The 17,902-nt window shown below is 38.1% G+C and overlaps 1 long non-coding RNA gene across 5 annotated transcripts in view; it reads right to left on the bottom strand.

Annotated features, from left to right (window-relative positions):
- Positions 1 to 17,902, bottom strand: part of LOC103231236 (uncharacterized) — a 100,305-nt gene that overhangs the window by 18,659 nt on the left and 63,744 nt on the right. For all 5 annotated transcript variants that reach the window (XR_012091791.1, XR_012091794.1, XR_012091793.1 and 2 more), the window contains 3 exons: positions 12,732 to 17,189; positions 10,602 to 10,779; positions 10,251 to 10,351 (listed from right to left, as the gene is read on the bottom strand). This is a non-coding gene — a long non-coding RNA (uncharacterized lncRNA). The remainder of the gene's footprint in view (positions 1 to 10,250; positions 10,352 to 10,601; positions 10,780 to 12,731; positions 17,190 to 17,902) is intronic.

Below are 17,902 nucleotides of genomic sequence, written 5' to 3'. Positions count from 1 at the left end.
CTCTCCATTTAGAGTGAAAGGTCATTAATATTTTGGAGTTTGTTTTAATCTCCCTCCCATGTGTTTATGTGTGTATATTGATTTTACAGGAATAGTGACATATTTTGTCATATATGTTACCTGTTTTCATTCATAGAAAGTAATTTCATACACACTTCTTAATGCCATTTAATATCATTAAGGCAGAATATTACTGGCTATATATCAACCAGCAATAGTAGTATATGCCACCCAATTTTTGATAGCTTGCAGTGGTAACATTTTACATCAACTGGGAGAAATTGAATTAATTAAGCACTGATGATAGAAATTTTTGTCAAGGCTGTGGATAGGGTTAAGTCCTCTCCTCACATTACAGACTAAAATAAATCACTGACAATTATGGTTAAATGTAAAAGTTAAAATATAAAATATTTCCAAATATGCAATAAAGCATAAAATGTCTATCAAATTATAATTTGAAGAATATAACATTTTAATCAAATCAGGAAAAACATTTGTGACACATTAATAGCCAATATATGTAAATGGGCAATATAACATATGAAAATAATTACAAATTAGAAAAAGATTAATACTCTAAGGAAAAATTTGTAAAGCACCTTAGGAGGCAAATTTCAGAAAGGAAATGCAAAATATTCAATTTCAGTAGCAATCAAAGAAATGTACTCCTCAAATGCCATTTTCTATTCTTATTGATTTACTTTTTCTTCAAATCAAATCACCACCTGACACTATAGATATAAATACTGTTATTCTATATGTACCTTTTTCTCTTAATGCAGTACAAGTTACATACAAACTGTTGTCATTTTATTCATTGTTGTATAGCCTCAATAACAGGCCTGTTTTAAGGTATGTGTGAGTCAGCTATGACTACGTATCAAATAATCTCAGATCTTAGTGCCATGTAACAATAACTGCTTGCTTACTGTTGAGTCAGCCAGGATGGCTCAGCTTCATAGTGCAAGTTGGCTTATCGTCCTTCTGTGACCAGCAGGCAGCGTGGGGCAAGCGGTGCTTCAGGAGATGGCATAAATACAAGAAAGTATGACCAACTGTGTCCGGAGTACATTCCTTCTGGTGTGTTCATGGTCTTGTTGACTTCCGGAATGAAGCCGCAGAACTTTGCAGTGAATATTACAGCTCTTAAAGGTGGTGAAGACCCAAAGAGTGAGCGGCAGCAAGATTTACTGTGAAGACTGAAAGAACAAAGCTTCCACAGCACAGAAAAGGACCCGAATAGGTTACTGCTTCTGTCTAGGGCCGCTAGCTTTTATTCCCTTATTTGTCCCAGCCCATGTCCTGCTGATTGGTCCATTTTACCAAGTGCTGATTGGCACATTTTACAGAGCATTGATTGGTCCATTTTACAGGCTGCTGATTGGTTCATTTTACAGGATGCTGATTGGTTCATTTTACAAACCTCTAGCTAGCCACAGAGCCCTGATTGATGAGTTTTTACAGAGTGCTGATTGGCACATTTTACAAACCTCTAGCTAGCCACAGAGCGCTGATTGGTGCATTTTACAATCCTAGCTACAGAGTGCTGATTGGTGCATTTTACAATCCTCTTGTAAGACAGAAAAGTTCTCCAAGTCCCCACCTGACCCAGAAGCCCAGCTGGCTTCACCTTTCACAGTCATGAAATCTCATTTTAAGTCCCTCTTCCATATCTTCTAACTGGAAATTCATCAAAGGAAGTCACAATACCAAGCTCAAAATCAAAAGTAGGAAGCTCGAAATCAAGAGTAGGAAAGTATAAACACCTATGTATACACATACATGTACATACATGCATATATATAGAGAGAGACAGAGTGAACACGCTAAAACGAAAAGATGTTACATTTACCTATTATTAATATGCTTAATTACAATAGGCAATGCTAATGAAAATGTGCAAAAGTGAGGTTTATATCCTTCTTTGGTCCAGTAATTTATTTCTATAAAATGGACATTACAACTATAACCAGAAATGCACTTAACATTTTTTCTTTGAATGTCTATTGCAATATTATCTATATTACAAAAAATTGGAATCAATCTACCGTTATTCCGAGATGGCTCTTTCTTTTCTTACTGTATTTAATTTGACCTAACATAGTCAACATTTCTCATTATTGCATATGATTGTTTGCAACTTTGGCCAAATAATAGAAATTCATTTGTTTCCTATGAAATCTTCTACAACTATTTGAGTTCATTAATTTATAAATCATTGATAAGTACTTGATGACTTTTAAGAATAAATTAGTAATATTCCTTCTGTCCTAGAATGGATCAAATAATCAGATTTCTGGGGACAGAATGTGTCTATAAAGCTCACAACAGTTAAAAAATGCACAATGATCGATAAAGAAATATGTTCTGTATATTAAAGGATCCAAACCAAGGACAACTAACTCAACTACAAGAATCAAGGCAGAACCCTCAAGGAGGAAAAGTTCAAATCCATGCTTTGGGTCTAAATGTGATAAGAAATGGTAAACATTCACAAGGGTTAGTCAGTATCAGTAATATCAATAATACATAATACCTTTGAAAATGTCAAGGTTACATTAATGTATTTTACCCATGACTTTTGGTGGACATTTCCAACCCCACTTCTAGGGAGGGAAGGGGGTGCATTTTCTGAGTCCAAACCCTCTGGAGAAAATATGAAGTCAACTTGGTTCAGTGACTCTAAAAGGGTAGAGGGATGGATTCCAGCTACTTCTGGTTCTCGGTCCTGGTTTTACTTTCTATTTTATTGTCCCAAATAAATGAAGTACGGAGAGGAGAGGAGGGTCCATTCATTTATCAAGGTTGGTTGGGAAAAAAAAGTAATTGTAATTGAATAGTCTTCTCCTATTTCATAACATCCAAAATATAAACTGATGGAAATTACTCATTGTCAAAGGCCACTGTGAGAGGCAGAAAGCTATCAAGTAGGTGGCATGGTAAAACCACTGGAAGGCTCACAGGTATTATATTTTATTCTTTCTTTTGTTCACCCATTTATTAATTTGTTTAGCAAATATTGCAACACATATTGGAAGACAGACTCCTTAGTTTCTTAGTTTCTTTAGAATGGTTTAGTACCATAAACATATTTGTTATGATGATCAATTAACACTACATTAATATTTTCAAAGAGGGTAGTAAGCTATCCTCAAACCAAGGCCCATCCACGTCCTTGCTTAATGGGTTAGAAGCATTGCATTTGAGAAACGAGAGTTCGCTCTCCCATCACAAATAATTTAAAAGACCAAAGCAGGAATTAAGTGAATCTAAGTGTTTTCTTCTTTCTAAAAATATAAACAAATGGAGGGTCACTTAATCCGAAGCACCTGCTACTCCTTTTGATTCATTTTGGGTAAAAGTGGACTTTGAGGGATGGACCTGGAACCCTTGATTTGAGCAGCATCAGCAAAAAACCAAAACCAAAACAAAAAAACAACTTATCTTTATCTGGAATTAACTACAAATTCAATTAGAATAAAAATCTTCACCCACCCCGTAGAAAAGATTTTACACAAAGAAAAGCAGATGTTGCAACAACATTGAGAGCACTTTGCTTAGCAGTGTATGGAATTTTCCATCTTGTAAGCCCAATCACCAGTGAAAGATACACAGAGCCAGCTTCTCTAGCTCACAAAATGACTTCCACTTCCCATGCTCCTTTAATTAGATTTACTTCTTTAACCAAAGTAATATTGGGTTGAAAGAAGGAAGGGCGGGGGTGGGGGAGACTCTACCTAATACTGGCTTAGCAAGTTTAGAGAAGGATGCATGGTAAGAGGTGGAGCTCTATTTTGGGGTTATTTTACAGATAAAGCTTTTCTTATTTATTATGAGTTTGTTCTGTTAGAAAAAAAAAATGGTAATAAAATTAATTGCTAAAGGTTATGCTGAGATCATACCTTAGTTCTATTTTCAGCTTTGAACGGATTACAGGACAATGAAGCATAAATGGAAATTAGAAAAGATTTAGAACAGACGTTCTGTAGCACTTTTTCACATCGGGGTGAGAAATGTGCAGAATGGCCTATGAGGCAAGGTTATAAATAGAGAGGAACCAGGATCATGCAGGCCACACATGGGGAATAGAATGTGGGAATAGAAGGGGCCTAGAGGGGCTTCAGTGACCTCTGTTTGGTTTCTGGAAATGTTAAGCTTGTCTTTTTAAAGCCTACCTTAGTTTGTATTTGTTAACCAGAATAGAGAGAGAGCCCTAAAGACAAACCTGAGTTTTTATAAAAGAGAAACAATGAACTTACTTGCTTATAAACTTAATTGCAAGTGACCATTTACTCTTCAGGGTTGTGTCCAATACCACGTAAGGCAAAACAAATCCATATGTGGCTCAGTTTCCATTTCTTTCCGTACTAGGATATTGAAATACGCCATAGTTTTGTTCAGCTTGTTTTGTTCAGCTTCTTCTCGTTAAGGATTATGAGAGTCTCCTAACAGGTATTTGCATTTTTGTCTCCTTAACTCCATTTTGAACTAACTCATCTCCCAAAATTCAGCAAGACTGAGTTTTCTAAAAAACAAACCTGGCTGTGAAAGTCTCCTGTTTAAAATGGATAAGGCTCCTCATCTTCTTAGGGAAAAATATCCTAGCTCCTTGTTTTCTACCAAGTCTCCTTCTCTTTCCTGGATCACTTCCTGTTGCTTGTTTCCACTCTCAATCAAGTTCGTCCCACTTCCCTTGAACATGTTAAACGCTTCTTCAATTCATCATTGTCCATTCAGTTTCTTTTAAACTTTATTTATTTAATGCCTTCTATGTGTCAGGCTTTTTTTTTTTTTTTTTTTTTTTTTGAGATGGAGTGTCACTCTTTTGCCCAGGCTGGAGTGCAGTGGCATGATCTCTGCTCACTGCAGTCTCTGCCTCCCGGGTTCAAGCAATTCTCCTGCCGTAGCCTCCCAAGTAGCTGGGATCACAGGCACCCACCACCATGCCCAGCTAATTTTTGTATTTTTAGTAGAGACAGGGTTTCACCATGTTGGCCAAGCTGATCTCGAACTCCTGACCTCAGGTGATCCACCCGCCTTGACCTCCCAAAGTGTTGGGATTACAGGCGTGAGTACCAGACACTTTCACAGGCACTGGGGTAGGACAGTAAACAAAACAGGCAAAATCCCTGAACTCTTCTAGAGAAAGATGGACTCTGAAGCACATTAGGCCAATAGCAGAGCATGTGAATTGGGAAGAGTACTATGAAAACAGCAAAGATGTGAAAGAACAATGATGCTTGGACAGGGCGGTCAGCAAAGGTCTCTGTGCAAAGGCAACACTGGGTGGAGTAAAATAAGTGAGGGAGTGAGATGATGGAATGGCTGCAGCCTGGGAGCCACCTTATATCATCCATAATTTGGGGGTGCAGAATTCATCCAGAGTGGGGGCTGTCCATTGATATTTTTAAAAATCCTGTCTAGGGTATTCTAATGTTTATCTAGGAAACATACTTTCAAAGATAAAGGCTTTGGCTTCAACTCTGAGTGACGGCCATTGGGTGAAGATGTTGCATGAACTTATGCATTATATCTCCCTCTGAATGACAAGTAAAGAAGACGAAAGATGGCAAGAGTGGAAACAGGGAGACTAAATAGGAGGCTACTGCATGTGGCATGAGGAGAGATAGGAGGGTATTATTGGTTGTGATAACAAATGGTCAGTTGAGCTAAATGTTAAAGATGAAGCCCACAGGATGTCATTCTTACGTATAATGTTACTAGATCCTAGAACATTAGGTCCACTTCTATTCATTTATTCAATCAGATTTCATCAGGGCAGTTCCTTGTACTCTCCAACATAGGAGTTTGTTGTATGCCTGGCCCCTGCAGTCATCTGAGTTTGCCATGCTCTCTAGGTGCCCTGACAGCTCCACAGTGAAGTGCTTCTTTCTCTGTTATGACAACACCTTCATGCCTTGATACACCAGGAAGCATATTTTCATTTTATTGTTTTCATGTGTATCTCTCCAGATTATAGTTTGTTCAGCTTCATATCCCTGGGGTCTACCACAGAGTCATCGGCGAATGCAGGATGAAATGAATAAATGAACGAATCAACAAATGAATGAATAAACGAATAAATGAATTCTTTGTACTAGAGTCTCATAGCAAAAACCAGAAAACAGAAAACAAATTCATGCACAATGTGGAACAGTCATCTCTTTGTCAATTAAACATTTCCTAAGCCTCCTAAACTAACATAGCTGTATGTTCTCAGTAGATGACTAACATTTCCTCAATTGTAAATTGTGATAATACATGAGGTGCAATGTATTAAGAAGAAGACAACAACATCTAGGTGCAAACTCTTCTGTCTTTTCCCAGTCTAATGGCACAATATTAAGGAGGTGCTCTAAAGAGAAAGAGGACCAAGCCCTGTGGACTGATTGTCCTCTAGAAAGCAAGTAGTGCAAAGGAAAAACTGTACAGCAGGGAGGCTGGTTGTTGGTGTAGCTCATCTTTTTAAGCTGTGCACAGCAAGCAAGGGAAAGGGCACTGAAGAACCAAGATGGTAAGTTAGATTTAGCATGTTTAAGGAAAGCAGAATGAGAGGATATCTGAAGTTTCAGAGTGTTGAAGAGGTCAGGGATTAAGAATTTCCTGTAGTCTCTGAACTTGGAAACTCTTGAATGCCTGAGGAAGATATAAAACATGGGAATTCCTTTTTAGTGGTGCTTTGTTAAATATCACATACTCTGCCATTCAACTATGAAACCGTGCTTTTAAAGATTTCACAAAAAATACTAACAAATAGATTATAAAGTAAAAAATGCATTCAGCTTAGCTTAGAGCCTGGCACACAGTTAGCATTCAGCAAAGGTGAGTTCTTTCTCTTGTGGTACTTGGAGAGATAAGAAACCCTTTCTTGTATAAACAATTTGGGTGATCCTTATACTAAAATACCAGACTTCACCAATACCCACCACTACATCCCATCCACATAACAAAACTGCACTTGTCCTTCTTATGTCTACAAAAATAGAAAAAACTTTTTCTATCATTATTATTATTAAGAACAATAATAATAATAATACTGCCACAAATTATGACGGTTTTTCATAGGCTAACCTCATTCTTTTTTTTCTTTTTCTCCTAGAGACAGGGTCTTGCTCTGTTGCCCAGGCTAGAATGCAGTGACACAATCATAGCTCACAGCAGATTCAACCTCCTGTGCTCAAACAATCCTCCTGCCTCAGCCTCCAGAGCAGCTGGGACTATAGGCACACTCCACTGCACCAAGCTAATTTCCCTTTTCTAATAGTTGTTCAGACTGTAAAACTTCTACATATTTTAATACTCATTTTAACACTCATTTAGTCTTAGAGTTAAAAGAGTTAGCGCTCTTTTTTTTTTAAGATGGAGTTTCGCTGTTGTCGCCCAGGCTGGAGTGAAATGATACAATCTCAGCTCACTGCAATCTCTACTTCCCAGGTTCAAGCGATTCTCCTGCCTCAGCCTCCTGAGTAGCTGGGATTACAAGTGTGCGCCACCATGCCCAGCTAACTTTTGTGCTTTTAGTAGAGAAGGGGTTTCACCATGTTGGCCAGGCTGGTCTCAAACTCCTGATCCACCCACCTTGGCCTCCCAAAGTGCTGGGATTACATAACATTCAATTAGTCTTAGTTCTACAAGCAACCAGGTATTTCATGCCCACCACCAGTTCCTGTGTCAATGTCTCTCTAGTTGTGTTGGGAGCCTTGATCTCTAATAGACATTTTAATAAAAGTTCCTAAGAACAATAAAAAAGAAGCCCTTTCTGCTCATTATTTCACTTTTATTTCATCCTGACTGTAGTTGGTGAAATATCAGTAAGTAGGGTAACTATCATTATGCCCATTTAACTGACAAGAAAGTAAGCTCAGACTGGCTGAATACTTGTCCAGGATTACAGGAAGTTAAAGTGACAGTCAAAATTCTTTGTGTCTAAGTCCAGAGTTATGTAGCCACTGAGTTACAAGGCTTGCATAACATTTTTTGTAAATTAAACTTTCTATTTTAAGATAATTGTGGATTTATTTGCAGTTGTAAGAGAAAATGCAGAGTGATCTTTTACCCAGTTCCTTTCAATGCTAACATCTTGCAAAACTGCAGTGTAACAAACAGGATATTGACATTGCTGCGGTCAAGATAAGAAATATTTCTATCAGCACAGGGATCCTTCATGCTGCCTTTTATGGCCACTCCCTCTTTCCTCTTATCCTTCCCCCTCCTTAACCCCAGTGAATCACCATTTCTATGATCTTGTCATTCCCATCATATTATTATATAAACAAAACAATATGTAACATTTTAAAGCTCATTTTTTTTCACTCTCCTTAATTCTTTAGAGATTCATCCAAGTGGTTCCATGTATCAATTGTTTTTTTCTATTAGTATGCATGTATCAGAGTTGGTTTAATCATCTTCCCCTTGAAGGACATCTGGATTGAGTTTTTGTTTTTCTTTTTTGTCTTCAGTTCTCAAAGGTTTGACTATGAGTGTCTTGTTACGAATTTCTGTGAGTTTATCCTGTTTGGGATTCACTCAGCTTCTTAAATCTGTATATTTATGTCTTGTGCTAAATTTGAAAATATTTCAGCCATTATTTCTTAGAATGTTTTTCAGGTCTGTCATCTTCCTGTCTTCAAGGACACAGGAAACGCAAAGGTTAGTTTTTAGTTTTTTGTTTGTTTGTTCGTTTGTTTTGCTATAATCTCAAAAGTCTTTGAGATTCCTTTCATCTTTTTTTTCACTGTATTTTCTCTTGTTGTATAGATGTCCAATTTACATTGTTTCCTCCAGTTCACTGATATTCCTCTATCTCCTCCATTCTCAATGCCCATGCATTGAGATTTTTGTATTATTGTATTCTTCACTTCAAAATTTTCCATTTGACTCTTTTATCTTCTATTTTCAGTCATGACTTCCTATTTCTTTGTTGAAGCTTTTCAAATAAATTTTCATTAGCTACAAGAATGTTTTAGTTGTTCATTGGAGCATTTTTATGATGGCTGCTTTACAAGTTTTGCCAGATAATTTTAACATTTGTGTCATCTTGATGTTGGCATATATTTATTATCTTTTCTCACTTAGTTTTAGTTCTTTCTTGTTTTTGTATGAGTAATTCTCCATGGACAGTTCAGTATTATGAGACTCTGAATCTTATAGAAAACTTTTGTTTTAGCTAGCTTCATCTCACACCATCCTCACAGATGAAGGTAGGTGTCACTTCATTACTGCCAGGTGGGGCAAAAGTCCAGATTTCTTAACTCAGCTTCTGTTGACCTCTGAAAGGGGGCTCCTCATTCCTGCTAAGCAGTAGTGGGAGTTTCAGTTCCCCACTAGGTCTCCAATAAAGCAGTTATCCCTTGGTATACATGGGAATTTGCATCCCACGAATATTGTATTTGGATCTGCCTTTGGTTTTGGACACAGAACTTGTGGAAACAGAGGGCTTGTGGTAAACAGAGATTTAGATTCATATGAAGGAAATTAATTTTCAGCTCAATAAAATAAACTGCACAGGTATGCCCCCCGTACTTAGATAACTTTTGGCTTACTCTGCCTAATTAATTATGTAGATTTTAAATAAATCATTTATTTCTGAAGAAAGTGTTTTCTGACTGCCCTTAGTCAGGCAGATGTGTCTGTTCTATATTCTCACATGCTCACATGCCACCCCTTTATGACCCTTAGTATACAGACAAACTTACTTATTTGTGTGAGTCCCTAAACTAATGCCTCTTCCATTGTCTGTACCTTTCAGGACAGCAGGGGCTTTGCCTGTTTTTCTTTACTATTGTATTCCAAGTACCTAGAAGGGTATCTGAACATGCCAGGAAGTTGCTACATTTTTGTTTAACAAAATCTGCATCTAGGTGGACCTGTGAAGTTCAAACCGGTGTTGTTCAAGGGTCCACTATACTTCCCAGCATGTGAAGGATGGAAGTCCCTTGTTGCTGCTCTCCACATGGCTTCCACTGATATCACAGGGTTAGGGGGCAGGGGTAAAAGTCCCTCCTTCCTATTTAGCCTCCTCTGACACCACCTAATTAGTTTTTGTGGAATTTGGCTAGAATAGAGCGATTATTATCTAAATATTTTTCTGTCTTGCTTGGTTGCCCCTTCCATTGTCTTTGGCTAGAGACAGAGTAGGCGTTCGTTGGGGCTTTTCTTGTCTGTGCCCATTGTTGTTTTGGGGTTCTTGGTTCCTTGAGCTCTAGGTCTGAGATGTATCAGGCAAAGCTAAAAGTCAGGCAACTCACCTTGGTGTTTTCCTTGTATCCTGAGATTCCCTAGTCAGGTAGCCTTCTTCTCTCCACATTTCTGCCTTCTAATGTCTGTTTCTATAAATTATCAGTCTTATCTATACATAGAAGGAACAATAGATGAAATTATGTATACTTCATCCTTAGTATAACACTTTTAAAGAACATTTGAAAAAACAGAAATGTCAATCATAATAATATTTAATAAGAAGATAATCTGCATATCTTATTGCTACCATTTATCTTAAGGGACAAATTCTTTTTCCATGTTGATATGGAGGCTTAAACTTAATCAATATTTTCATTTGAAAAATTAATATATAGGTTATGACAAATCTAAAAATTCACCTCCAATCCCCAAAGAAGCAATTCCCTGGGCTCTTCTGTGTGTGTACTGAGGTCAATATGGCAGCACGTACTTCATGAGGCTGCTTTGTTGAGGGAATCCAGAGGAAAGACAGATCGGCCAATTTTCACATTTAATTTCCTTCTTCATGCAATTGCACAACAGCACTGAGTTCAAAACCTGCTAAGACAAATTTATACCTCACTAGCACTGTTCCATTAATTACAGAAATGGCACTTATTTTAAGCACTAAAATAATACCATCAATGAAAAGATGGACCCAGCATTTAAGAGAGTTTCTGATGATCATTCAGACCATAAAATTGTACTTTTTGTTGTTGCCATTTTTTTATTTTCCCAAAGCTTTAATATTTCTTCCTAAATCAGAATAGCCAAAAAACTTTATTTTATTTTATTTTATTTTATTTTATTTTATTTTATTTTTTTGAGATAGGGGCTCACTCTGTCATGATCTTGGCTCACTGCAATCTCTGCCTGCCAGATAGCGGTGGTGGGCGCCTGTAGTCCCAGCTACTTGGGAGGCTGAGGCAGGAGAATGGCGTGAACCTGGGAGGCGGAGCTTGCAGTGAGCCGAGATTGCGCCACTGCACTCCAGCCTGGGCGACAGAGCTAGACTCCGTCTCAAAAAAAAAAAAAAAAAAAAAAAGGGATTCTCCCATCTCAGCCTTCTGAGGAGCTGACACTACAGGTGCGTGCCACCATGTCTGGATTCTTGTATTTTTTGACAGAGACAGGATTTCATCATGTTGGCCAGGCTGGTCTCGAACTCCTGATCTCAAGTGATTCACCCGCCTCAGTCTCCCAAAGTGCTGGGATTACAGTCATGAGCCAAAGTGCCGCGCAAGAATAGCAAAACGATCTATCATGGATTTAATATAGAACATTTTTAAGTGTGGCAAAACAAGTAGATGATGGTTAAAAGGTGAGATAACCAATAGGTTGGTATGTCATGATGGCATAAACCAATCATTTTAAATGATTTTCCATACTAAATTTCCCAGATGTTGTGGCCATGAGTCAAGAAAATTTATGTCATTAATCCACTAACTAGATTTTAGTTGAGGAGCTAATTCAGAGAGCTTGGAATAAAAACTTTGAGTTGGGTTTTTGGTAACTCACATGTACTATGTTTAAATGAAATATGCTTGCTGCACCACTGACCCAAACTAGTAAGGTGCTAAGGTATTTGAGATGATTACTTATTTTACATCATCAGAAACTAAGTCCAAGGAGAAAAGGTGCCATATTTTTGCCTGCTTTTTCTTTCCTAGGGCTATCTATGCCCTTGACAAATTTGATGTTCAGAATTTTTGTCCTTTAGAAGTTTTTAGTAGAGTAACTTGAAAAACAGGTGCTCATTTAAGTGAAAACAAAATTTTATATATATATGTATATACCTATATATTGCTATATTTTTCTCTCATAAAATTAAAAATGGACATGAGGATTTTGCTTAAACATGAAAAAAATCTTTTTTTTAATGATCAAGAATTACCAAAACGATTGATATGTGTGTTTTTATTGTTTCTAAATATAATAGTGCTGCTTAAAATGGTCATGATATGTATTTACTTTAGATGACACTTTAGGTGACTTATAAAATGCACAGCTCAGACTGCATATGCATTCTGAGTTTGCATTAACATAAAAAATGTGCATTCTAATCCCACTTAGATAACAGATAAAAAGTCTACATATCAGGAGAAAACAACTAAAATGGAGATAGGAGCTTGTTTTTTGGACACCTTTTGGCAGCCACCATCACAGATTTTACAGTCTCAATTTCTCCTGCACAGATCCCACTGACAAAGGGTATTACATCTTGCTGACATCAGTGACCTGGCATCTCTGAATTATTCCCTGCTTCGGTTTACAGAGGAATAAACCGGTAATTAATTATATATCAGAACATGAGAATCGACCTGGCAATAATGTACAGGCTAAGAACGCTCTATTTACATATGTACCTTATTTAAAATATGTCTTGTTAAATAAATATTTTAAACACTTCCTTATTTAGCTTATACACTGTTTGGACTGAAGCTGCAATCCTCATTGCAAAATGTTCGAAAGAGTGAGAGAGTTGTCATAGATTTTCATCTCTGCCTGACCTGCAAAATCTCCTCTTCGTGCACGGCAGGGCATACAAAAAACCTCTTTAACGAAAACAGCAACATAAACTATCTCTATTGGCGCTGACATATACAATGAAAGTAGAAATTCCATCCTGAAAAAAATCACAAAACTTATCTTTAGGCTGAGGGGAAGTAGAACAAGAGGTACAGGCATAAATTAATCACAATCAACGTGACCACCTCAGAGAGAGGAGCTAAAAGTAAAGGAAACAAATGATTTCACAGAAAAATGTTCTCCTCGCTGTGGGTCTTGTTCCCCTTGTAAATATCCAGAATTACTTTTAAAGCGTAGCTAAAATAAAATACAGGACTTAAGACTTCCATATCTCTCAAATCAATACAGAGCCACAATTTTGAAACAATCATAATAATGAGAATACACAAGACAACTCCAATAATGTGGGAAGACAAACTTTGCAGTTCACAGGATGGCCACGCTCAGACTCAGTCAGGGTCCAAGATTCAATGTATTTCTGGGGGCTCAGAAATTAGCTTTATGTGGGAGGATATCTCCATACCTGCAATTGTTTGCTCCCTTCAGAATAGAATCCTGACCATGACGATTTCTGATCCACCAGGGGGAGCAGTTCACCAGCACAAAACAAGCCTTCCCCAAAGGAAGTCGCTGAAGGCGCCTTTTCCTCTCAATTTACACAGCTGACAACGACCCTGATTTTTATCCGTTCTCCTAGATGTGGCACTCATATACCTCACACTGATTTCAAATGCCTGACCTCATGCTGGTGGGATACGTGTTGTTCCAACACGGACACATATGCCCACGAGCATGTTTTTCTGTAGGACTTGACATTCAGTCCTTGTAATTTATAGAAATTCCTTGTTTTATTATAGGAAGTAATTTCGTCCCTGCTTCTTCACCAGCTTTTATGGACAAAACCGATAGATTTATCAAAATGCTTATTTCATACTTATTCTAGTGCAGGGATAGAGTGGAGAAGCTGATCTTTGGGGTGTGTGTAAGAAGGTGTGTGTGGGAGAGATACTCCCCCGTAAGGTCTTAAAGCCAGGCATCTACCACAGCTTGCTGATAGCACGCCTTCTTTCTCCAGCAAGCCTTTTTCCTGTCCTCAGACTAGAGCCCTGGGACTCTAGGAAGGAAAACAGCTGTCAGAAAGGCCAGTGTTGGTGATAAGCCCTTTGTGTGCAAGCTCAGACTTGAGACCAGCCTGTCCAAACAAAACAGCGGTGGACTTCAGTAGAGTTGTGTATGAGTAGAGAACCTCAAGCCTGCTGGCGAAAAAGCCAACCAGAGGAGTACACTAGCCCTTGTTTTGCAAATGGCTCCACAATCCACTGAAAGAATTTCCCGAGGGGAGCCAAGTTTTAACTTTGACGGAGCCAGTCCTTTTGGCCCCTTATCCTAAGTCTCTACTCTGGCACTTCAGCTCACTGCTCTCTGATAGTCCTTACTTCTTAAGGTGTAGACCCTGGTCAGCAGCTTTGGCATCAGCTGGGAAATTGTTAGACATGCAGAACCTCAGGCCCCATCCTGGACTTTTGGAGTCAAAATTTGCCTTTTAACAAAACCCCAGGTGACTAAAGTGCATGAAAGTTGAAACTATGCACAAAGACTCTTGTCTCTGGATAGGTCTGCTTCTATCAGGATGTAGAAAAGATGCATAGCTATGTTGTTGAAATAGAAGTCGTAGATGTCAAGATTATTACATGGCCTTGTCATATACGTAAGCAACTCTCAAAGCAGCAGGACAAAGCAGAGAATTTAGTCTTTCAAGGAAAAGTCTTGGTTCTGGAATGTAGCAGCTTTCTGGTGCCTCATTTGTGCTTCCTAGGTACTGACTCCATTGGGAAGATTAAGTGAGCAACTGACACGCAGAAGTTTCAGTTGATGCTTCTTTTCCTCTAAAATTGAGTTTTCAATCTATGAAAATCATCCAGGGATTTGGCTATTAAGATTTTTTTCTTTAACTTTACTATTTTCTGCTTTTATTATTTTTTTTGAAGGTAGGGTTTTGCTCTGTCACTCCAGCTGAAGTGCAGTGATGCAATCACAGCTCACTGCAGCAGCCTCAAATTACTGAGCCCAAACAATTCTTCTATCTCAGCTTCCCGAGTATCTCAAACTAGAGGCACACGCCAACACACACTGCTAATTTATTTTATTTTATTTTTATAGAGATGGGGATCTCACTATGTTACCCAGGCTGGTCTTGAACTGCTGGTCTCAAGTGATCCTCTAACTTCAGACTCCTGAAGTACTGGGATGACTGTCATGAGCCGCCATGCCCATCTTTGCGAATATTTTATTACTTCTGAATAAACCATGGAGAAAGAAAGAAATCTCAAGACATCCTATATATTTACTCATTAGTTGCTTTGTTTAATGGCTTTGAAGAGGAGAAAGTTGAAAGAGCTAAAATAATCATTTGAGATTTCTTATGAGATTTCAAGACCTACCCTGGACACTGTTTTATCAAGGCTAACTAAATAAGAGGAATTTATTCTAGAAAAAAGAATAAAGAATTATCTCATTTAAAATACCCCCAAAACAGCTAAATTCCAATCACACATCTGTTAATATTGTCACCTGAACACTCACAGCTGGATGGAGTTAGTGACAGGTATTTGAGTTGTCGTATTAGGACACATTGTCCGTATTTCTTTGATGAATGGGACTTAAGGAGCAATATTCTGCATTGCTCATTTTTCCTCTGGCCTTTACGCTATTCTTTTGCAAATGCTGTAATGTGATATTCTGAATTTTGGCACAAATTCATTAGAAGGCAAAACTATCCTGAATATCAACTGCTTGGTTACCAAGTTGGATGTAATCCCTTCCGAAGAAAATCAGTTATAGAAGAATTATGATATGGAGTTTATTTCCTGACAGGGTAGAGTAAAATTTAGCATGGCAGGCAAGAGGGAAGGCTGTTCTCAAATCTGATGTCCTGGTTTTGCCCAGACCTGACCAAGACATTTAAATTCTTCACACATTGAAAATTCTTCACACATCGAAGAAGCTCCTGAGTTCAGGGCCCCTCTATAAGGTCTGGGGTGGGCATGGGGCGGGGGAGGGTAAACATGCAGCTCAATGTGAACAGCGTGGGAGGGAAGACTGGCCTGCATACAGGGAGCTAATATCCAGAGAGTTTTTGACAGCTTCTCCCAAGATCTTCTTTCCTGCCCTTCCAGATGGCCTTCCTCGGACTGTTTTCCTCTCTGGGGTCTGCCATTCAATTTTCAAAGGAAATAGCGACATTCCAAGGAATAAACTAAAGAGCAGTATTTACTTGTTATTCCAGACCCACTTCAAAGGACCTACAGATTTAATAAAATATAAGCAACTTCATTATTTACTCCTCACCCATAAACCAACTTCATTGTTTGACTCAGTAGTCCAGACAATGTTGTTACTATTCAGTTTATATTCCAGAACATCACATTTTATCGGTTTCAGCTTCCAAATATTCAGCATGATGTGCCCCTACCCCAATTAATATTATAAGCTTCTGTAGAAACCTAGCAAGAGGAATGCTGAATGAATATGAATATAACTGATTTATTAAAATTTCATCTTGAATAGAGATAGAAAGAATAGGCAGAGAAAGGGAGATAAGTCTCTTCTTGATGCAGACTCATTGCCAACACCAAAAAGGGTGAGAACCTCAGGACTGGCTCAGAACCTCAGGACAAATATAGCAGCCCCAGTCAGAGCTGGCTCTGCATAGACTGGAAGTTAGAGAACATGAGGGTCTCACTTTCAGGGTGCACTGGATGAATTAGATATAACAACTCAGTGAAATGGGAGCTACTTGCTTTTAAGGACACAGATCTTCCCGTTCCTTCTGGGTTTCTTAATTTTTATAGCCATTATCAAGGGTAATAAAATTATTTTTTTCTTGTTAAGCATTAATGTAAAAGTTGAATAATTAGTATAAGTTATCACTGCTATTTTTTTAAGCCATGTAGCCACATTCACAAATATCAAAGTCCTTTGCAAGATGAAAACAACCTCAGACATGTAGGAGTGGAGTATTGCCAACATCTAGGAGAAAAAATAAAATGTCTTTCATTTTTTCATTCCATCTTGGGCCAAATTTCTTTGGAGACGGACTTTTAATGGAATGTGGTAAAAATATAAAAAGTCTGAATATCATCCATAAGTGCCTTTCATTGGTATCCCCCTGAAATGAAAGAGAGAGAGAGAGAGCAAGGGAGAGAGAGAGAGAGAGCAAGGGAGAGAGAGAGAGAGAGACAGAGAGACAGAATCATAACATTTAAAGGGTTTGGGGATGAAGCCCTTCCCTTATCTTTTAATCTTTTATCCTTATAAACATTTCCAATCTGCAAAGGAAAGAGATGAGTCCTAGAGATGATTCTCATGATCAACCTTGAGGTCAAAAAGTGGTTTTCTGTGGTTCAATTCTGTTGAATCTTATCCAGGCTTATTCGTATCTGCAATATAAGGCAAGAGAAAGAGTTTAGAAAAATGAAGGATTATCAAGAAGAAATAAAGCTTGAATTCTTAGGTAGTTTATCATCAGAGCAGAATTTTCTGATACTGGGTACATATTTCCTATGTCAGTCTTGCTCTGGAATCTTCACTTAATAATAGACCCACAGGAAGTGTCCCTTGTCAAGCTATGGTAAACAGTTAATTGTTTTTAAATCGTCTTAAACTGAGGCAACCTGGATTTCAGTTAGGTTAACTATCAACTTTTTGATAAACACTTCAAAGGAGAAACCAATGCTTTACTCTTCTGACTATCTCACTTTTCAGTTTTTGAAATTTTATCTTATTATTTTATTTTTGTGTGTGTACAAACATACCTTTGCAATAGACCACAGCAGGATCTGTCAACCTCAGCACTCTTGATATTTAGGGCTAGATAAGCCCTGGTTGTGGGGGACTATCCTGTGCATGATAGGATGTTTATCAGCATCCCTGACCTCTACCCACCAGATGCCAGTCGTCACTTCCTCCTCCCCAGTTATGAAAATTACAACTATTTGCAGACAGTGCCAAATGTCCCTGAGGGCAAAATCACCCTAGTTGAGAACCACTTCACTGCTTTTTAGCTGAGTCCATGCTGAAACATTCTGTGGCCAAGTGTCATTCTGTGGAAATGTGTATAACAACTCTTTGGTTTTAATATAATAACAATTAT

Source organism: Chlorocebus sabaeus, chromosome 29 (genome assembly GCF_047675955.1).
Source record: "Chlorocebus sabaeus isolate Y175 chromosome 29, mChlSab1.0.hap1, whole genome shotgun sequence".
Classification (NCBI taxonomy): domain Eukaryota; kingdom Metazoa; phylum Chordata; class Mammalia; order Primates; family Cercopithecidae; genus Chlorocebus; species Chlorocebus sabaeus.
Note: the sequence above shows the minus strand (reverse complement) of the source record. Positions and strands in the feature narration are given on the sequence as shown.